This window comes from Marmota monax, unplaced genomic scaffold (assembly GCF_021218885.2).
Source record: "Marmota monax isolate L192 unplaced genomic scaffold, Marmota_monax_Labrador192_F-V1.1 WCK01_AAM20220418_F8-fsc00011, whole genome shotgun sequence".
Taxonomy (NCBI): Eukaryota; Metazoa; Chordata; class Mammalia; order Rodentia; family Sciuridae; genus Marmota; species Marmota monax.
The window spans coordinates 23,357,988-23,380,276 of record NW_026693082.1 but is presented as its reverse complement, the minus strand read 5'-3'; the positions used below and the strand labels follow the sequence as shown (position 1 = coordinate 23,380,276).

The 22,289-nt window shown below is 35.6% G+C and overlaps 1 protein-coding gene across 6 annotated transcripts in view; it reads right to left on the bottom strand.

Annotated features, from left to right (window-relative positions):
- Enox1 (ecto-NOX disulfide-thiol exchanger 1) overlaps positions 1 to 22,289 on the bottom strand; it is a 542,803-nt gene that overhangs the window by 264,587 nt on the left and 255,927 nt on the right. For 4 of the 6 annotated variants that reach the window (XM_046454324.2, XM_046454323.2, XM_058582599.1 and 1 more), the window contains one exon: positions 8,850 to 8,992. The gene's annotated coding sequence lies outside the window, so the exon portion shown is untranslated. The remainder of the gene's footprint in view (positions 1 to 8,849; positions 8,993 to 22,289) is intronic. The other 2 variants (XM_058582598.1, XM_058582601.1) reach the window with 1 other exon arrangement.

Genomic DNA, 22,289 nt, shown 5'->3' with positions numbered 1-22,289 from the left:
ATTAGAAACTACTCATAAAAAAGTCAATAGAAAAGAAAAGATACATCTAACAGTAACAAAGAAACAAAGCAGAAACTTTTGTGGATCAGAAGGAAATAAAAGGTTTTGTGGCAGAATATATAGAAGGGTATTTCCCAGGTGCCTATTCTATGTAGCTAGAAAACAGAAGTGCCATATAGTAAAATCATACATCTACTGCAAAAATGAGATGCGGTGCAGACAGGTAATTATCCAGAACAAGGAAAAGACTGGTAAATACTCTGTTTTTAGAGGATGGCCATAGAGGAATTCATTTGTGAAAAACTATTGAACAATTAACTGTTTTGAAAGAAATGGATATTCATATATTAACAGAAATAATTCTAAAAACAATAGTGTTATTTAAAAAAAAAAACAAGTCACAGAGGGTATGAACAGATTCAGTGTGCTGCCATTTATGTAACTTAAAAAATATTATATTATGGCTTAGAGATTAGGTGTACCCCAAAAGCTTATGTGTGAAATCGTGAAATGATTAGATTATGAGAGGTATAATCTAATCAGTGGATTAATCCACTGGTATGATTACTGAAAAGTAACAATAGGCAGGTAGGGCGTGACTAGGGAGACAGGTCACTAGGGGTGTGCCTTTGGGGTTTGTGTTTTATCCCTGTGAGCAGAGCTCTCTCTCTCTGCTTCATCATGGCCATCTTCTGAGCTGCTTGCCTCTACTGTGCCCTTCCATCATGATGTCCTGTCTCCCCTGGGACCCAGTGCTGTGAGTTGGTTGACTCATGGACTGAACTACTGAAACCATAAGTCAAAATAAACTTTTCCTCCTCTAAGATGCTCCTGTCAGGACTTTTGGACACAGAGATGATATAGCTAATTAAACAGTGCATGTGTGTGTATATGTATAGACACAGACACATCGATTCATCAATTATATATGTATATATATATACACACATATATACATACACATATAATATTGAATTGTCATGACTTAATAAGAGGTGCCTCACAAAAGCTCATGTGTGATAAACAGTTCAGAGTGAAATGAGGGGGTTATGAGAATTTTTAATCTAATCAGTGCATTAATTGCCTAATAGAGATTAAGTAGATGAGAACTCTATGTAGGAAGGGTGTGGCTGAAGGAGGTGGGTCACTGAGAGCATGCCTTTGGGGTTTCTATTTTGTCCTTGGTGAGAGGAAACTCTCTCTCTCTCTACTTCCTAGTTCCACGTCCTGAGCTGCTTTCCTCTACCATACCCTTCTGCCATGATGGTCTGCCTCATTTCAGGCCCAGAGCAATGGAGTCAGCTATCTATGGACTGAGACCTCTGAAATCGTAAGCCCCCCAATAGACTTTTATTTCTCTAATTGTTCTTGTCAAATCATTTGATCACAGCAGGAAACAAACACTGACTAAAACAGGAATAATATACAACAATCTTATTGTGGTGATATTACCTTTGGGGAGACAGGAGTGGAAAGAATAGTGATTTACTTTTTATATGTAAAAAACAGGGATATGCTGGAAATACAGTAGTGCCAACATTTTAAGATATGGGGGTAGACACATTGGCTTTGTTCTTCTCTGTAGTCTTATACTACTTCATAATAAAAATGAATACTTTTTAAAAATTGTGTGTAAAAGAAAAAATTTGTAGAAATTCAGACAATTTGAAGGAACTATTCCTATAAGTCTAATTTTCTTATTTCTGAGCCAGGAATGTACAAGGCTGATTATTCTCTATATTCAGAAAGAGGAACAATGAAGAGTTGAAGCAAAGAAAAGCTGTCCTTGAGATGAGAAGTCAGTGGCAAATGGATGGTCATTTCTAAATGAAGTGTACTAGGTGAACATACTTGTATTGCATTCTCTCACTGTGGAAGAGTGTTTCACTTCATACACTATTCATGTGAGTCCCTCCTTTTTTTCCTTTCAGGGCATGACTATAAGGTTTAAGGGCCACAGTTAATGGATGACACAGTTTCATTGCTTCTACATATGTACAGAGTCTGGATTTTGGAATAACAATTTGCACACTTTTAGGCATTGATTAGCTCTGCAAGACTGACAACTGACTTTAACGTCCCTGCAAAGACTCTCTTTTCTTTCAAAATTGCAATAACCTCTTCTAATGTAATTCCCAAGGAGTTCATTCATGTAGGACTATGGGCTCCAGCAGGAAAGGGACCTACAAACATTTTATTAACTTTGGATCATATTTAATTCCAAGAATTAATAGTGAGAATCCAAAGAGCATTCAAAAAAAAAAAAAAAGTCATGATGGAAAATAAGCCTGCAACATTTCACAGTGTGGCAAGAGTCACTTGAGATATATTGTTAAGCATGAGGGATGAAAATATATCATGGACACAAGTGGTATTACACAGCATGCATTTTTCTGAAAAAGCAGACTTCCTTCATGAGGATTAGATATACACCCACGATAAGATGGCATATTGATCTATAATTTTCAATATTACATCCCTGTATTTTTTATTATATGCTATTTTTCAACTACTAGAGGAACGTGTTCTCATAAAGCTAATATTTATTCTTCCATGTTTATAGAGCTAGTAGTGCATCGCAGGAAATGAGAAACTCTGAGAAGCCAAATATAACTTGGAATCGTAGGCATAAAAGAAGACAGGATAGGAAAACCACTGTTTTAACAACCTGAGTCAGGAACTTAGTCATGGAGCTTTAAATAATTAAATAACACAAGATAATAGAAGTCCTTTGATAGTATTTTTTCTCTTTACACAAATATAGCCTTTTAGACATGATAAATTTCATCAGGGAGGACTCCTCATTTTATTAGAAAGTAAAGAATATGCCTCTTCTGTCCAGTTCTCATTTTCATCCCTGAACTTGCCTTTTATTCCTGGAAGCTAAGGCAGACACTAAGTGTTATCCTACCATAAAAACGATGTGCCCCTATTTAGATCTGTATCCTTAAGTCATGAATTCTTATTTAGTAACCTCTGGACTAGGGAATTCAATGATTTCTTACATTAAACCCAAAGAAAACAGCAGTGAATGAGAATTAGTTTTTCCTTGGAGAGGCTGTTCCCATATTATGATAACAGTCTAATGTGATCAGAACTTTAACAAAGCTTTAGAGGGAGAAATTTCCCAATGATCAATTGTTTCTTAGTCCTCTCTCTTTAATTGATAACTTTATTTGATCTCTTGGAAGAATCAGGAGGAACAGAAGTTGTCATTTGGGCACACTATGCAAGCATGACGAACGAAAGGGGGTAACAGGTGAGTGGAGACAGCAGGTGGCTGAGGCAGCAGGTGTTGGGCCTGAAGGGAGGGAAAGGGAGCTGAGCCAGAATCCGGAATCCCTTGGCCTTCTCACATCGGCATCTTTGAATGTCTGAGAAGGGTTATGCCCTGGAGTAGACTGTCAAAACTAGGACACGTGGTAGAAAGAGAGTGAAAAAATACTTCATTATTTCTCCTTTTCTTGGTCTTCTCTCAAATATCATATTTTCTACATCCTCCTCTTGCTCTTAGTAACTGACCTGCTATCAGTCCCACCATTTCTCCTGAGGCCCAGGCCCAGTGGTGTCCCTCCATCCCAGAGCTATTCTCTTTCTGACATTTTCCTGAATAACACCAAATAAATATCATCATATCGTATCATCATCCCGTCATCCATGTTCTTGCATCAAAAATGGTCAAACCAGAATTCCTTGTCCTCTAAAAGAGTATCCACATATGTATGATGGTGTGTTTCTCAACACTGGAAAGAGTGATGTTACCTCGGAGTTAAAGTATGACAGGTGGAGAAAGAATTTTATCCACAGTTAAAGAGGAGTGTCTGGGCCCAATTCCACCCTGAACTCAACTCCATCAATTTCAGTACCATCAACTTCAAGTGAGGACTTTGTAGTTGGGGAGTTGCAGACCTCCTCCAGAGGTACATTGGAAAATAGGTCTGAATTGGATTATCACGATGACTGGGGTATGGAGGAGCTGTTGGCTTGTAGTTCCTGAGAACCAAGATTATTAAAAATTTCAAACTGCATGGTGCAGCCTTGTATTACAAAGAACTGTCCTACTTGAGATGCGCATTTGGCCTCAATTGAGAAACACCAATAGATAATTTTTAATATTCCTTCAACCCATCTGATATCTTAAAGTTAAGTGAAATGTAAAGAATGTAAGAGTATTAGAAAAGAACTATAAAGGTCAGTAAAATTCTAAATTATATAATTTTATAGGAAAAGGTTTTTTTGTTTGCTTGTTTGTTTTTAAATGGACTTGTCTCTACCAAAGAGGAAAAATGACAATTTGAAAATTGAAATGCTGATGATATGGAGGAAATCTGATAAAAAATTTTGTCTATAGAAGAAAAAATAAATTAACACAATAACGGATCAGGAAATAGCCAGGCGTGGTGGCACACACCTGTAATCCCACCTACTTGGGAGACTGTGGCAGGAACTTCCTGAGTTTGAGGCCAAACTGGACAACATAGTGAGACCTTGTCTCAAAATAAAAATTAAAAAGAGCTAAGGATGTAGCTCAGTAGTACAGTGACTGTGCATTCAATTACCAGTATCACCAAATAAATAAAATAAAAAATGAAAGAAGACATTACAACTGACAACACAGACATAAAAAGAATCAAAAGAGACCACAATGAACAGTAAAATACCAAAAAATTTGTATAACATAAATAAAATAGAAATATATAACCTAACAAGATCAAATCTAGAAATAGAAAGCCTGAACAGACCTATAACTAGAAAAGAGACTAAATTCATAATCAAAAACCTACCAATGAAGAAAAGCTTTAGATCAGATTTAGTTTTACTGGAAAATTCTACCAAACACTTAGAGAAGAATTAACTTTTCAAAAAATTGAAGAAGATTTAACACTTCCAAACTTATATGAGGCCAGTATAACCAGAGGTCCAAGCCAGACATAACAAACAGGTAAAGAAAAATCAGGCCAGTAGTTCTGATGAATTCAACTACAAAAATCCTCAAGGATGTTAGCTGACCAAAGGATGCTAGTGGACATATTCAATGACACAATAACAGCATCATATGCCAAAAGCAAGTGGGAGTTGTCCCTGGGATGCAAGGATGGTTCAAGACACAAAAACCATTCAATAAAACACACCATATGAACCAAAAAGAAAAAACTTAAAATCACAAGAGCATTTCAACAGATGCAGAAAAGTACTTGACAAAATTTTAGCACTCTTTCATGATTAAAAAAAAATCAGCAAATTAGATACAGGAGGAGATAATCTCAACATAATAAAAGTAATATATAAGAAACTCAGAGCAGATACCATACTAAATCGTGAAAATCTAAATATTTCCTTCTAAGATCAAAAACAAGGCAAGGTTGTCACTCTCACATCTTCTACTCAACATATTATTGGAAGTCTTTGTCAGAAAAATTAGGCAAAAAAAAAAAAAAAAAGAAATGAAAACATAAAAATTGGAAAGGAAGTACCAAAATAATTTCTTTTTCGTAATGATTTAATCTTATATGCAGATATATCTAGAGATTCCATGTAATAATAATAAAGATAACTGTTAGAATAAATTCAGCAAATTTTCAGATAAAAATTTAGTTGTATTTCAATATACTAACAAAGATCAGTCTGAAAAGGGTATTAAGAAAACAAGTCCATTCACCATAATGTAAAAGAAAATAGTTCAGAATAAACAACCAAAAATGGCAAAATATTTATATATTAAAAACTATAAAAATTGCTAACAACAACAATAAAACCAAAGAATACACAAATAAATGAAAAGACCTCTCATGTTCATGGACTGAAAGACTTAACATTGCTAAGATGGCTAAAATGTCCATATCAACCAAAGTGATCCATAGATTCAATGCAATCTTTACCAAACCCCCAATGGCATTTTTCACAGAAACAGAGAAACAATAACAATTCTAAAATTGAGAAAAAATAACTATACTAGAAGCCTCATACTTCCTGTCTTTAAAATATACTACAAAGCTATAGTAATCAAGATAATATAGTACTAACCTAGAGGCATCCATATAGATCAACAGCATAGAACAGAGAGTCCAGAAATCAACCCATGCATATTCAATCAAATGATTTTTGCAAGGGTTCCAAGACCGCACAGTAAGGTAAGCACAGTCTCTTCAACACACTGTGCTGGGAAAAATAGTAATCCATAGGCAAAGGAATGAAATGAGCTATTATCTTACATCATACATGAAAACCAACCCAAAATTAATCATAGTTACACATAAGACCCAAGACAACAAAACTACTAGTGGAAAACATGAAAAAAGTTCTGTAGCATTGTTTATGGCTATGATTTCTTAGATATGACACCAAAAATGTAGGTGACTAAAGCAAATAGAGAACTGGGATTACATCAAACTAAAAAGCTTTTAGCTGGGTACAGTGGTGTACACCTGTTATCCCAGCAGCTCAGAAGGCTGAGGTAGGAGAATCGCTAGTTCAAAGCCAGGCTCATCAACTTAGCAAGGCCCTGTCTCTAAACAAAATATGAAAATTCACTGAAGATTTGGCTCAGTGGTTAAGTGGCCCTGGGTTCAATACCTGGTACAAAAAAAAAAAAAAAGCTAAAAAGCTTTTGTGCAGCAAAGAAAATAATCAACAGAGTGAAAGACAACTTACAAAATGGAAGAAAATACTTGCTAACAATATATGTGATGTGGGGTTAATATCTAAAAAAATCAAAGGAACTGCTACAATTTAATAGCAAAAACACAAATAATGTAATTAAAAGTTGAACAAGGAACTTGAATAGACATTTCTCCCAAGAAAACATCCAAATGTTCAACAGATATATAAAATGATGTTCAGCATCATCAATCATTAGAGAAATGCAAATCAAAACTAAAATGAGCCTGTCAGGATGACTATTATCAAAATAACAAGAACCAGAGAAAATGAAATCCTTGTACACTGTTGGTGTGAACAATATGGTGCAGCATTGAAGACAACAGTATGGAGATTCTTCCAAAAACTTAAAATAGAATTGATAGATGATCCAGCAATCCCACTCGGTATATATCCAAAAAAATTTAAAAGACCTTGTAGAAATACTTGCATACCATATTCATTAAGGCATATTTGCCACAGTCAATTTCACCCCTGTGCACAATCTAAATGTCTACCAACAGAAGAATAAAGAGAATGTGACATATACCTAGAAAGGAATATTATTCAGACTTAGAAAGAAAATCTTGAGTATGTGACAATATGGATGAACTGAGGTCATTAGGCTAAGTGATGCAATCTAGTTACAAAAGGACAAACTGTATGATTCCACTCATATAAGTATCTAAAGTGATAAAACTTACACAAGAACAAAGTAGAAAAGCAGTTGCCCAGGAATGGAGTTAGGAGATATGGTGTTCAACAGGTATAAAGTTTCAGTCGAGCAACATTAAAAAAGTAATAAGGATTTACTTTATTACAACATGCATATAATTTAAAATGCACTTAAAATTTTGTTAGAGGGTAGATTTCATGTTGTATGTGTGTGTTTACCACAATTTAAAAGAAAAGAATACTAGATCCCTGGGTATGAAAATTTAAAAACCAATAGGCTCTTCTAGGTTTCAGATAGTTTAAGCAGAATCTTGCTTGTAGACTAGGCAGGAACATTTGGGTAACTTCTCAATTCCTTTCCAGTGCTTCTGTTTCCATGGATACAGTTATTAGGTTCCAACAGACTGTACATCCTACCACACTGACAGACTGGAGGGTGGAAGATAGGGGCACAATTTCCCATCAGCCAGCTCCCTCAATAAATACCAGCCTCCTCCCTCTTCAGTGTGAGCTAATCATGAAGCCCAACAGTGAGGGTGCACTGGGAAAACTGGAATATAGCTCACTGTTGCAGTAAAATCAGCTTTGATTTCTCAGTAGAAATAAAAGAAATAAAATAGTAAAACACAGTAAAGTTCCATTAGGGGGAAAACATTTGTCACCTTGAACAGAATAAAAGTCCCACCAAATGAAATCAATGCCTTTGGGAAGAGACGTGTCATAGTGCTAGAAAGTACTATGATCCTTCTCATTTGCTCTACATTTAGTTTCCATTCACTCAAGCACCAGACTTCACCCTATACCTTCTTTCTCCGGCTACGAAAGATGCATGAACTGAATTTAGCCTTTGGTTAGGTCTTTGTCAGAAAGTATCTTCAAAATGGAAGTGTTTTATCTCAATGGCTAACATAAACTTCCAAATGAAAGGTTTGTTTCACTAGCAAGCTTTTCCTTGTGTAAGCAACATACCGTTAATTTTTCAAACTTTTAATATACATACATATACAGACACACACAAATCCTAAACAAACCCTATTCTATAATTCATGAAACTAAGATGAATATTTCCTGGTAGCACTGAGATTTTGTAATTTGAAAAGTGTAAAAATAACAATAATAATAATTGATATTGATAAATGCAGTTTTAGTTTTTGATGTCTCAAAATATAAATTTTTAACAAGGTATTAATTATTTCAAAGTACTTAAAAGCTGATATATGCACTTTACATAAAACTTACTGGCTATTCAGTTTAAATTTATGAACCTAAAATTAAAATGTGTTTTCAATTAATGTGGAGTATATTTCATGTCTGTTACTCTTGTAGCATCCCACAGAGTATACAATACGTATGAAAAGTAGTATAGCCTATTTCTTTTCATTTATATCCATCTCTCAATGAAATCAAAGGATTACAATTTGTGCATTTCTATTTGCATAGTTCTTATTAAAATGGAACATGACTACTATGCATTTTAAAAGTGTCCCTTAAAATGAACAATATCTTCAGTAAGAACAATGGAAAAAAATAATACAAACCTTAAAACTGCCAGCAGATCAGACGACAAATGTGTTCTTCCGGGCTTTACTGAAACAATGTATTCATAAAAGTCTTTTCAATGAAAGTTGTTCAAGAAAGAAGTCCCATGGAAGACAGAATGACTCTGGCATGCCAGAAACTTCTGGAAGAAAAAAAAATACACCATTAGGGAATGTTCAAAGTACCATTACTGTGAGTTCCATCCCTGGTAGTGAGGAAGTACTATATTAGCACCTGCAGGAATTATCAGCATGATATTATTAATTTTTACTAATTGTGTATCCCAAAACTTTTTATTCACAAATGGCAAGGTGGGATATTGCCTTTCGTCACTGTATTCAGAGACAGCCAAAAGTCAGCAGTATTTTGTAACTAAGTACATGTCTGCATTTTCCCTTAATTAGCAGGCGGGGGTTGGAAAACTGTGGACAGGTCTGAGCACAGAGACAGCAAGGCTCATTCCCCAGTGCCTACCAAGGGTGAGGCTCTGTGCCAGGGGCTTCAGACATGGAGGATCTTTGACCTCTGAAACAGCCCTGCAACTGGCTCATTTTAGAGATGAGATAACCTACACACAGATTGCTGAGCTCAAACCTTAGTAGACTGTCCACTAAAGCCTAGAAACCTAGAAGCCTATATCTTTCCCTCACTGAACTCTGTAGCCTATTGGATTTAGAAAAATATTTCACAAACAGAATTGACAAGAGGCTACATAATGCCACCACAATACACTAAATTAATTCAAACATTACTAAATTAATTATGAAATTATCTTTTCTAATCTGTTCTAATTACATGTTAAATTTTGTCTTCTTTGGTCAAGCCTACAGAAATTCATCCAGCTTTAAGTGACGCACCCTTTCTTCCACAGACGGTGCTCCTTGGAAATGGAGTCCCTAGTGTGAGGGTGCTGATTCTGTGTGCTGCTACATCAAGGAGACAGCCCAAACTGCCCATCTTCCTCTGGCCCCTTCTCATGACTCACAGTTCCTTCGCTGTCATGGTACAAGGGAGCTGTCATGGTTTTTCTGATGCAATTAAGAACCAAACCCACATCCTCCCTGGATGTCCCTGAGTATTTTGACTATCTCCCTGTGGCTACATTCATCTCAATAGCTAAGGGTGACTGAACAAGGCTTGGCAGGCTTTCTCTGGATTTCTATTCTGATTTTTAGTCAATTATCTACATGTTTCTCATAGATCCAGTGCCAACTCAGAGAGCCCTACAGCTTACCCTCTGCCAGTTGTCCTAGTACCCACTCTTATAAGAGTTTCAGGGTCAGTACCCACCAACTAAACAATTCAAAATTTCCCTCCAAGTGCCAGCTTTTAAAGCCACAGACTTTTGTCTGAGTTTTAGAACTTTTAGCTTATTTCCACATTGTACTTGTGAAGCCTGAGAAAGGCTAGAAAATGATGGGGCCAGGAGGTCACACATTAACTTTTCAAAATTTTATTTTTGTCAACTTGAGCTTACGTCTTGAATAAACAAACAGGGGGAAATGATTGACAGTATTTTCAAGTTCTGCAGAACTGAAGCCTGGGAGTGTTACATGGGGCAAAAAAGAAAAAAGAACAGTGAAAAAGCTAGATCTTCTTTGCATGAAAGAAGGAAGAAGAGCTGGGGGAGGGCAGTTTGGAACACAGAATCCAACCTAAGTGACAGGAATAAAAAACAAATGGAAACTCCTCTTCAAACCTCATATACTAACATTCTTTTTTCCTCATACCTCTCCAAAATGAAACTTTCAGGTTGTATTCCTAAACCAGCATGCCTGTTTGCCAGAATGTCCCACTTCAATTTTCAAGTATTCACTCAGCTATTATTCATTGAATATTTATGAGTCAATCAACAATTTGGAAAATTCTAGAAACACTGAAATGCACAAGATTGTCTTTGTATACCTCACCCCCTAAGCAACGGACTGCCCTTGTAGAAGCATAAACTATAAACATCAAAAACAATAAGAAGGCTGTGCTAATAAATTCAAGAACGGGCCTGAAGCCAGGCTGGCTGGGGTTCTCCTGCTTCATCACTTACATCCTTGGCCATGATACCCTCTTACCTCAGCTTCCTCACTGTGTGATATACTTGGAAGATTAAGTAAGGTAATCCATATGAACTGTTTGGTGCACTAAGGGGCACAAAGTAGGAACTCAGTGGATGCTAGAAAATATAAGTAGTTCTGCTGCGTAACAGCATGACAACATCAGCTGGGGTAGGAGCTGCTCTGAGCTTCAGAGAAGCTGGCGATGTGCTCTGCTGGGGATGTAGGGAATTGAGAATGCTTCAGGGAGGAAAGCAGCATTTAAGATAAACTATTACTAAATAAATATGACAAGTCTTTTCACATGATAAGGCTCTTCAGAAGTCCTCTGATGATAATTCAAAAGTCAGAAAATTAGGCATCCTACAGAAACAGTAGACTCAGGAACTTTGACGATATTTTCTAATATTTGGCATGAAAGTAGATACGTACCATAACAACACAGCCAAGGAATAATACAAAGGAGAAAATCTATGTATTGCTACTAACAAAGGTACAATATCCCATAGGATCCTGTTCTATTCAACGGTAATCCAAAATGACACCAGGGCTTTTAATGGAACTTGGCAAGCTCTAGACATACCATTTTTAAACCTAGCCTCAAATTTAAATCACAGGGCTTGCGACTTAAATCTCCAATGTGACCTTTACTGGGTATTGTTCAAGAAAACATGTCTGTTACTGTGGAGAGAAACCACACGCCCTTTCACTCTGGAAAGTATAATGAAAGATGTACTGTATTGTTAAAGCACAGAGTGGCAAAATGATTGTTGCTGTGATTCTCCAGGAGCAGCAAAAACAGACTCTATTTGATTTTATATCCTTCATTCAGAAACGTCTTATCGCATTAATGGCCATTCCTATTCCTCCCATATTCTGGACTTTAATTCAAAAGAAGCTTGGCAGGAATCTCCTCACTTATAGATTTAAAATATAATCCCTCTGAATATATCCTTTTTCTAAGGGTGTACTGAGCCACCACTTTGTCCTTGCCAGGCTCTTACAATAATTGAACTAAACAGAAGACCAAGAAGCACACAGTAGCTTGACTTCTCCCCCACCCTCTAGCTTCTAGCTCAGGGCCATCTTCTCCATGAGAGTTTATGGTTCAAACGTGTCCCTTACCAATGCAATAGTATTAAGAGATGAGCCTTCAGGAGGTGACTGGACATGAGGGCTCCCTCCTTGCTAACAGGGTTAAGGCCCTTATAAAAAAGTCTTCACCTGCATCCTGATAGCCTCTTCTTCTGCCTGTGAGGATATAGCATTTCTCCTCTCAGAAGGAACCATCTTGTAAGCAGAGGGCAGCCCTCACTAGAAAACCAAGCCTGCTGATGTCTTGACCTTGGAATTCCCTACCTCCCAAACTGTGAGAAAATAAATCTCTATTCCTCATAAATTACCCACTCTATTTTGTTACAGTCGTATCAAATCAACAAAGATCGAAAATGGGTAACAGAGTGGTGAGGTGTTGTTATGATAAAGACATTACTGTAGAAGCAGTTTTGGAATTTGGTGATAAATAAGAGACCAGGAGAGGTCTGAAGTGAATACTGAGAAAGGCCTATATCATCACTCTGAATAAAACATTCAGGGCAAGTCTAGTGAAGAGAAGAGTAGAAGGGAAAGCCTCAGCCTATTTAGTAATTATCCATGTAGCCATAATGAGAATTCTAGTAGAAATATGGATAGTAAAGACCCTTCTGATGAGGTCTCAGATGATAATGAGGAACAAGGGATAATGAGGAACTGTAGGAAGGTCCATCCTTGTTGTAAAGCAGCAAAGTATTTGATCAAATTAGGCCTGCCCCAGGACTCTAAGGAAGGCAGAACTCTAGAGCAATTAACTCGGATATTCCATGGAAGAAATCTCTAAGCAGCAAAGCATTCAGGGGGCTAATGGCTTCTCTTAAATGTGAGAAGAGAGAAACAATTTAAAGATGGAATTTGTAATTAAAAGAGAAGTAGAATGTAAAATTTGGAAAATTCACAGCCTGTCATGTGAAGGATTTAAAAAGTACCTTTAAGAGAACAAACCTAGCTGGGTGCAATGGCACACACCTGTAATCCCAGTGGCTTGGGAGGCTGAGGCAAGAGGATCGTGAGTTCAAAGCCAGCCTCAGCAAAAGGGAGGTGCTAAGCCACTCTTGAGACCCTGTCTTTAAAAAAGACATGCATAATTAGGGCTGGGGATGAGGCTCAGTGGTCAAGTGCCCCTGTGTTCAATCCTGGGTACACCCCCGTCCCCCAAAAAGAGAACAAATCAAGAGTGTGACCAAGTGGTCCTTCAATAAAAGACTAATATGAACAGAAGGAAGCCTGGTGCTATTCATCAAAACATGGGAGAATGACCTCAAAGGCATTTCAGACAACTTCAAGCCTGCCATGCCCAGTGCAAGCCCAGTGGGCCTCAGTTTGAAAGACATCTTCAGTCTTACCCATGTCTCATTTAGATAAGACTCTGGGGACTATAGACTTTTGAGTAGATGCTGGAACAAATTGAGAATTTGTAGCTATTGAGACTGGAGAGATTGTGTTTTGCATGGAAGAAGGAAATGAATTTTTTGGAGGTCAGAAGCAGAATGCTGTGGTTTGAAGGTGTTGTCAATGAGATGTACTACAAGGTGGAGCCTAGAGGAGGTGGTAAGGCCATGAGAGTTCCTTCCTCATGAATGGGATTAAGGCCCTGAGAAAAGAGGCTTACCACAGCATTCAGGTGCCTAGCCCTTCTGCATTCCAACACATGAGGACCCAGCATTCCTACACTGCAGAAGAATCATCTGGGAGGCAAAGAGCAGTCCTCATCAGACAACTAAACCCACTAGTGCCTTGGTCTTTAACTTCCAAGACTCAAGAAATAGAAAATAAAATTTCATTGTGCATCAGTTATTCAGTGGTTATTCTACATGGTTGTGTTATAACATCACAAATGGACTAAGATAGATAGTGAAGCTGAAGAGCCAGTGTCATCATCCCCTCCTCATCCATCTTCATCCCTCTGACTGAATTATGAAATCCTATCAATTCTTCTTTCCATTCATTCTAACTCATGATGCTACATTTCATGCACTAGCACAAACTTCTAATAGTCTTTCCAACTTGTAGTTGATCCTGAAAAAATCAACATCCCTTGGAATAATCTACAACAGTGACAAATATTTGGGTAAAAAAGCTAACAAATGAATAAATAATTCTTAAGTATGACTTTTTTTTTAAGTGTGACTCTTCAATCCCCAAACAGGCTATTTCTGTCCTAAACAATTATATCAAATAGAAATAGACTGCTCATTATATTGCAGTGAATCTCAACTAAGGGCCTGTATCATGGTCATCTTGATGTACTGAACAGAATCTTTGAGAAGTCTCATCATATGCTTAAAAAAAAATGTTCCAAAGGAGGTTCAGATGGACATTTAAGTATAAATGGTGTGTCTCCTCCAAGTGTATCTACCCAACCTGGCAGACACACCAGAAGCCTCACCTCCTTAACTGAATCTTCCCAAACCACAACAATATTTCATGTCTTTTCTAGTTTCTCATGTTAGGGTACAAATATTTTAACTATAAGGAATTCCAGTGATTCTCAATGAGTCTGGAACATACATAGCCATTAGGCATGTTCTATGCAGAGTTTTAAGTACATTTGAATGAACCGGCAACATTTAAAATAAGAGCTGGGAGCAATGGCACATGCCTGTAATCCCAGCTGAGGCAGCAGGACTGCAAGTTAAAAGCCAGCCTCAGCAACTTAGTGAGGCCCTAAGTAACTTAGCAAGACCCTGTTTCAAAATAAAAAATAAAAAAGGCTAGGAATGTGTCTCAGCGGTTATGTGCCTCTGGGTTCAATTCCTGGTACCAAAAAATAAAAAGTAAATAAAATTATAAAACCAAGATCTGAGAACACTGGGAACTAATTCCCTCATGTCAGTGTCTAGCTGGAGCTAAGAGTTGGTATGTGAATGAACCAAGGGCCTCAGCTACCCAGCTGCCACCACTCCCTACTATCTTCACCACTCCCTACTATCTTTCAGGAAGATTCTGCCTGGTTCCTACAGGTATCTGCATGAGCAATGCATTATCTAGCCTGACCATTATAGACACCAGCAGCAAAATTTGAAAGCCAAATGATTTTTCTTACTCTCTTACTTTACAGAACCATGCTGGAATTATTACTTGAGGTTCCAAAGTTAGACACAGGGCTTGTGACTCATAAGCAAGCTTTGATTATCTTCTCTCTTGCCTTTTTTTGTCTAAATGTTTCATGCCAAGCCAAAATTAAATATAGATGGGTGAGTAAGAAGCCTGATCTCTACTTTGTCTTTGCTTTGTAGTTTCCAATTTAAAAGCTACCCCCACTTCCCACTTCAGATCCTTCAATACGATTTACTCCTGGTCTTCATTTCTTCCTTTATTGAATCCCAATGCTTCCTAGAATCACCTACAAACCAACAGAATTTTGAAGCTCTCCGTAGCCTCAGCCATAAGAAATTTCAGTTCCTCCCAGAAGCCTTGCCCTGTCTCCACACCAGGCCCACAGGGTTGTTCTTTGTGCTTGGAAAGACTTCCCTTCTCCCTCTTCACCTGGAAACCTAAGGCAGTGCCCTCCAAGTAGCTCAATGCTACACTAAGTGTATACACACCCTTGTGCATCTCATCTCCTCTTCCCCGCTTCCACTTTGAGTGTGGGCTGCACCTTGTGACTTCTACAGAATTAGAAAATGACAAAAGTAGTGAGAAGTGACAGCTCTCTTGCCCTCTCAGTTTGTTGACATTCACTGTCGTGTTGTCAATCATCCTATGAAGAGGCCCCTTTGAAAAAACATGGAGAGAAGTTTCTAAGCAACGGCCAGCCAGGAATTGAGGCTCTCAGTCCAACAACTAGTGAGATTGGGGCAGCCTGATCATTCTAATCAAGCTCCAAACCACATGAGTTTCCCTTTCAGCTGATGAGGATGGGCTCAGTGCCTGCTGCAATAGTTAGTTAATGCTTTACCAATTAGCAAGGTGCCCCTTAATCCAGTCACATGGACACCCAAAGTCAACAATCACAATAGTCACAGTGGACTAACACAATGACCATACAAATTGTAAAACTAGTATGATATACACCCATCACATTTATCTCACTGAATTATAAGTATTATATTTTCTAACACATAGGCTTCAAGGTCTGTTAATATGCTTGCAAATAAGTCTACAGCTCTAGTACTGTGCCTGGCATATGGTAGATGCTCAGTATATTTGATAAAAAAAAATGTATTGAAGTTTATAAGAAACCTTAGTTTTCTACAAAGGGCTATACTATGTGATAGCCTCACCAGCACTGTATGAGTATCTGTATTGCCACATCCTAATCAACAGTTCCTGTCCCCAGTCCTTTGACTTTTAACTATTCTAGTGGTGTGATCTGGTACTTAGTCTGCATTTTGCTCATGGCTAGTGAGATGTTATTACAACTTCAAATATTTACTGAACATCCTTATATCTTTCTCTGAAGGTTCTGTTTAAATAGTGTGCACATTTTGGGAAGGGATTTCTTTGTATTTTTAAGTTGAGCTACAAAGATTCTTCATACAATCTGGATTCAATTCCTCTATCATATGTATAGCAAATTATATTCCCACTGTGTCTTGACTATTAACAATATCTTTTAATAAGAGTTTTTAATTTTTGTGAAGTTTAATTTACTAATTTTTTCTTATAATCCTAATACTTTTTTGTATCCTAAGAAATAGTTTCCATTTTTCTAAGACATTCTACTAATTTTTTTCTAGAAGGTTTATACTTCATTTACTTTTATGTAAAAGTCTATTATTCACTTTGAATTAATTTTGGTGTACGATATGAGGTATGTTCTACCATTTACTTTGTTTCAAAACAGTTAATGGATTGCTCCAGCAATTTCCTGTATTTTTAAATAAGCACTTCTTTTATCCCATGAAATTGCTGTGGTGCCTGGGTGAAAATCAATCAACTATATAAACGTGTGTCTATTTTCTTGACAATCTCTTTTGTTCCACTAATCTATCTGTCTATATTTACCAATATTTTCTTAATTATTGATTTTATAGTAAATCTTGGAGTCATATCATTAGTCCCCAACCTACAGTATCCACCACCTCTCAATAGCCCATTCATGAACCCATGAATGGATTAATCCATTGATTAAATCAGAGTCATCATGACCCAATCACTTCCCCAAAGCTCCACCTTAATGTATTAGCAACAAAGCCTTCAACCCATGAAACTTTGGGGGACGTTCTGGATCCAAACTATAACAAAGATCATATAATCCAGAGGTAAAAATATTCACAAGTCTAACATTCTGTAAATAAATTATTGGATAAATAGAAAACTGGTTAGATAGAAGAGACAAGTGACTTTTTTTCTAGAATTCTAAATTTCAAAAAAAATGTAAAAGAAATAAAGAGATGATAAAAAAATACAGTAGATCATACTATAAGTTTGATCCAATGATGAATACAAAAAACAATACTAATGAATGGGCCAAACTTCAATGAGGACCAAGATAGTTAAACAGCCATAAAGTAGCCCCTTGAAATATTTATTAGTTTAATAAATGTTAATAAATATTGCTTTAGCATGTCAGATTTTTAAAAAATACTCTTCCATCTAAGAGATGAAATGTATTTATTCTCCCCTTGACTATGTGCTAGACTTAATGACTTTCCTGAAACAAATATAATTGTGGAGAAACCTATAAGACACTACCCTAATCAAGTCATCAAATTTTACATCACCACTTATAATGTTTGTTGATAGTATGTACATTTGATATGATAAGAAATGTACTGAACCTCTGTGGTATTCTTCCCAAGAACTAATAAACCTTGTCTAACTGTGACAGAGCATCAGGGGGAAAAATTGAGGAATATGATGTAAAATACCTGACCAGTACTCTTAAAAAGTAAAAGAAAAACCTGTTCAATTGTCACAGGTTAGTGAAGGTTAAAGAAATTTAATCCCTGTATTGGATCCTGGAACAGAAAAAGAACAAAGTTGAAAATTAGATAAGGCAGAATTAAACTGGACTAAAGTTAATTACATTATATAAATGTTAATTTCTTAGTTTTCATAAATGTACCACAATTAGGGATAAACAAGAACAATTCAGTAGTCATCACTAGTAATATTCATGATAATTATTTCCAAGAAAATGCAGAGTGCTATTAGAGAAACAAAGGGTATTTCCACACAAACAGACCTCACAGGAATACCTATCACCCCACAGACCCCAAAAGCAGAACCACCCATAGACCTCATCAGTTGGCCTACCCACAGGCCACACCAACCAGCCGTCTCAGATCACTGGATGGGCTGAATGATGAAGGACTTTTCCTGCCAAAGCCGGACTATAAAGAGTAGACAAACTGCTTCTTTAAATGCACAGACATCAAGAAAAGCTACAAGAATCACAAAGAATCAGGAATACATGACACCACACAAAGGAATAGAAAAAATTTCAGGAAACAGCCCTAAAGAAATGGAGATCTATGAAACACTGAAAGAAGATTTCAAAATAATCATCTTTTAAAAAGTTCTGTGAACACAGGGAATATAAACAATTAAAAGAAAATCAAGAAAACAATGAATGAACAAAATTTCAAATTCAACAAAGAGATAAAAGCCATAAAAATAATCAAATGGAAATTCTGAAACTTAAATTTTAATAACTAAAATGACAAATCAAATAGCTTCAACAACAGACTAGATAAAAACAGAAAAATCAATAAATCTAAGTTATCAGAGTGGCAGAAATAAAAAATAGTGAAAAAGAGTCAAGAAAGTTTACTAGTATTAATGGGGTGATATCAAGCAAACCAGCATATGCATTATGGAAAATTGAGAACAAAAGGCTGAAAGCTTATTTAAACAAATAGTGGTTGAACACTTCTCAAACTGGGGAGGGAAATGGACAATTAGATTCACAAAAAAAGTTCTAAAATTGTCAAAAACCAAAAACAAAGAAGTAATTTTGAAAGCAGAGAGAGAAAAGCAACTCATCACATATAAGGAAGCCTACACAAGACTATCAGCAGACTTCTAATCAGAAACATCACAGGCAGGAAGAGAGTAGGATGATGCATTCAATGTGCAAAAAGAAAAAAATCTGCCATCCAGGAATACTATACCTGGAAAAACGGCATTAAAACTGAATGAGAGATAAAGAAATTCTAAGACAAACATAGGGAGTTTGCCACGATTAGCCCAATCTTACAAGAAATTCCAAAAGAAGTTCTTCAAGTTAAAAATGAAAGGACACTAACTTGGAATAACAAAGCATATCTAAGCATACACCTCATTGATAAAGGTAAACTTATAGATATGCACAGAACAATATGAATTGTAATAGTGGTACACAAATCGTTATTAATCCCAATGCAAAAGTATTAAGAGTATAAAGATTTACTCTTAGATATACAATATGAAAAATAATTTCAGATATCAATAACAATGTAAGCATGTGTAACAATGGAATACATTTTGTATGTGTTTATGATCATTTGTCTGTGATGAGAAGTTTTATTCAGGTCTCATAGTAGTCACAAAGAAAACAAACTATAGGAGAATCAAAGCATATCACCATAAAAAATCATCAAATCACAAAAGAAGACAGCAAGTGAAGAGAAGAATAAAAGAACTATAAAATAGATGGAAAACAACTACCCAAATAGTTATAAACCCTTATCTATAATTACTTTAAATGCAAATTGATTAAATTCATTCAAAAGGTATAAAGATGTTGAATATATACAAATAAGATACAACTATATGCCATCTACAAAAGAAACACTTTAAATTTAATTACACACATATGCTAAAGTAAAAAGATGGGGAAAAAAATCCCTTGTGAATAGTAACCAAAAAAAGAGAAGGCATAGTTATATTAATATCAGACAATGACAAAAAGTCACAAATTATCACAAGAAGCAAACATCATCATTTAATTAAAAAAGGATCAATCCAATAGGATAATACAGTGATTGTAAATAAATAATATTTCCACATCAGAAATCCTAAATATATGTTTTAAAAAAACATTAACAGACCTGAAGGAAAAAATAGTGATGAAATATTAGTAGGAAACTTCAATATCCTACTTCCAATAATGGATATATCATACACACAGAAAATCAATAAGGATACAGCCAGCTTGAACAACACTATATAACAAATGGAACTAACAGACATAATATACAGTATTCCACCCAAGAGCAGAATACACATTGTTCTCAAATGTGTGGAACATTCTCCAGAATAGATTACATGTAGGGTCACAAAATAAATCTTAACAATTTTTAAAACACTGAAATCATACTAATTATCTTTTCTGACCATAATGAACCCAATCAGAATATCAAGCATAAAGGGGAAATTACCATGCATGCGAAAACTAAAAACATACACCCAAACAACTGCTAGGTCAAAGAAGAAATAAAAATAAAATTAGAAAATATCTTGAGAACAATAAAAACAACATATCAAAATTTATTAGATGCAACAAAAGAAGTACTAAGAGAAATATTAATAGTTATAAACATCCACATTAATAATCAAAGAAGATTTCAAATGAACAACCTAATTTAACACCTCAAGGAACTAAGAAAGAGCAAACCAGAAAAAAAATTAGCAGTGAGAAGGAAACACTAAAGGTTAGAGCATAAATAGTGAATAGAAAAACATTAGAATAGAAATCAACAAAACCAAGAGTTGTTTTATTTTTAAAACAAACTTGACAAAATCCTAGCAATACTAACACAAAAAGAGAAAAAACTCAAAAAATAAAATCTGAAACAAAAGGGGGAACATCACAAGTGATGCCAAAGAAATGAAATGTATCATAAGGGACCATTATGACCAATTATATGCCACAAATTGGATGACCTACAGAAAAAAAGGTAAATTCTAAACATACAACCTATTAGACTGAATCCAAAAGAAACAGAAAGCTTAATGAGATTAATAACAAATGAGGAGATTGAATAAAAAAATTCAAACACTACCCAACAAAGAAAAACCCAGCCTGAGATGGTTTCACAGGTAGATTCTATCAAACATTAATACTTAAGATTTAGTAACAATTTTTGTGAAGTCTTCCAGAAAAACAAAAGTGGGAATAATTCCAAACATATTTTATATGAGTCCAGTCACTCTGATACAAAGCAAGACTGAAACATCACAAGAAAATAAAAGGAGTCAGGTGTGCTGGCTGGTGTGCCTGTAATTCCAGTGATTCTGGAGGCTGAGGGAGGAGTTTGAGGTCAGCTTCAGCAACTTAGCGAAATCCTGTCTCAAAAATTTAGAAAAACAGAATGAGCTGGGAACATGGTTAAGTTGGAAAGTGCCCCTGGATTTCAATCCCTATTTTCCAATAAATAAATAAACAAATGAACAAACAAACAAAAAAAGCAAATAAATAAATAAAAACAAAATTAAAGACCTAGACCAATATTCTTGTTGAATATTGATACAAAAAAATCCTCAACAAAATTACAGCACACTAAGTTCAACAATATGGTGTATGGGGTCATACACTAAGACCAAATGGATTATGAACTCCCACCTTCACCCCATACATAACCCACTAGAATCAAAGTGTGGAATATGATATGTCAAGAAATTTGTAATGTTTTGAACAACCCACAATAAAAAATTAAAAAAAAATAAAAAAAAAAAAAAAAAAAAAAAAAAAAAAAAAAAAGACCAAATGGAATTTATCCCTTAGATGCAAACGGATGGTTTAACATACAAAAATCAATCAATGTGATATGCCACATAAATATAATGAAGGATAAAAAAGAATCACATAATCATTCTCAATAGATGCAGAAAAAGCACTTGAGAAAATTCATCAACTTTTCATGATAAAAGCAGTCAACAAATAATGGACATAACTCAATACAATAAAGGCTTTATATGAAAAGTTCCAAGTAACAGCCCACCCAATAGTTAAAACTGAGAGCTTCTCCTCTAATTAGCAACACGTAAAAATGCCCACTCTCAGCACAATTCAATAGAATAGTAGAATTCTTGCCATAGCATTAGGCAAGGAAAAAAAAGACTTCCAAATTGGAAAATAAGAAATAAAATCAATTCTGTTTGTTAATGACATGATTTTATATACAGAAAACTCTAAAGAGTCCATAAAAAATATCAGAACTGATAAATGACTTTTAATAAAGTTGTGGGAAAGAAAACAACATATAAAGATCAGTTCTGTTTCTATACACTAACAATGAGCTATCTAAAAAGGAAATCAGGAAAAGCATCCCATTTATAATAACATGGAAAAGAATTAGTATTTGGGAAGAAACTTAACTATAAAGGTGAAAGACTTCTAGACAAAACTGAAAAGCATGATAAAAGTCA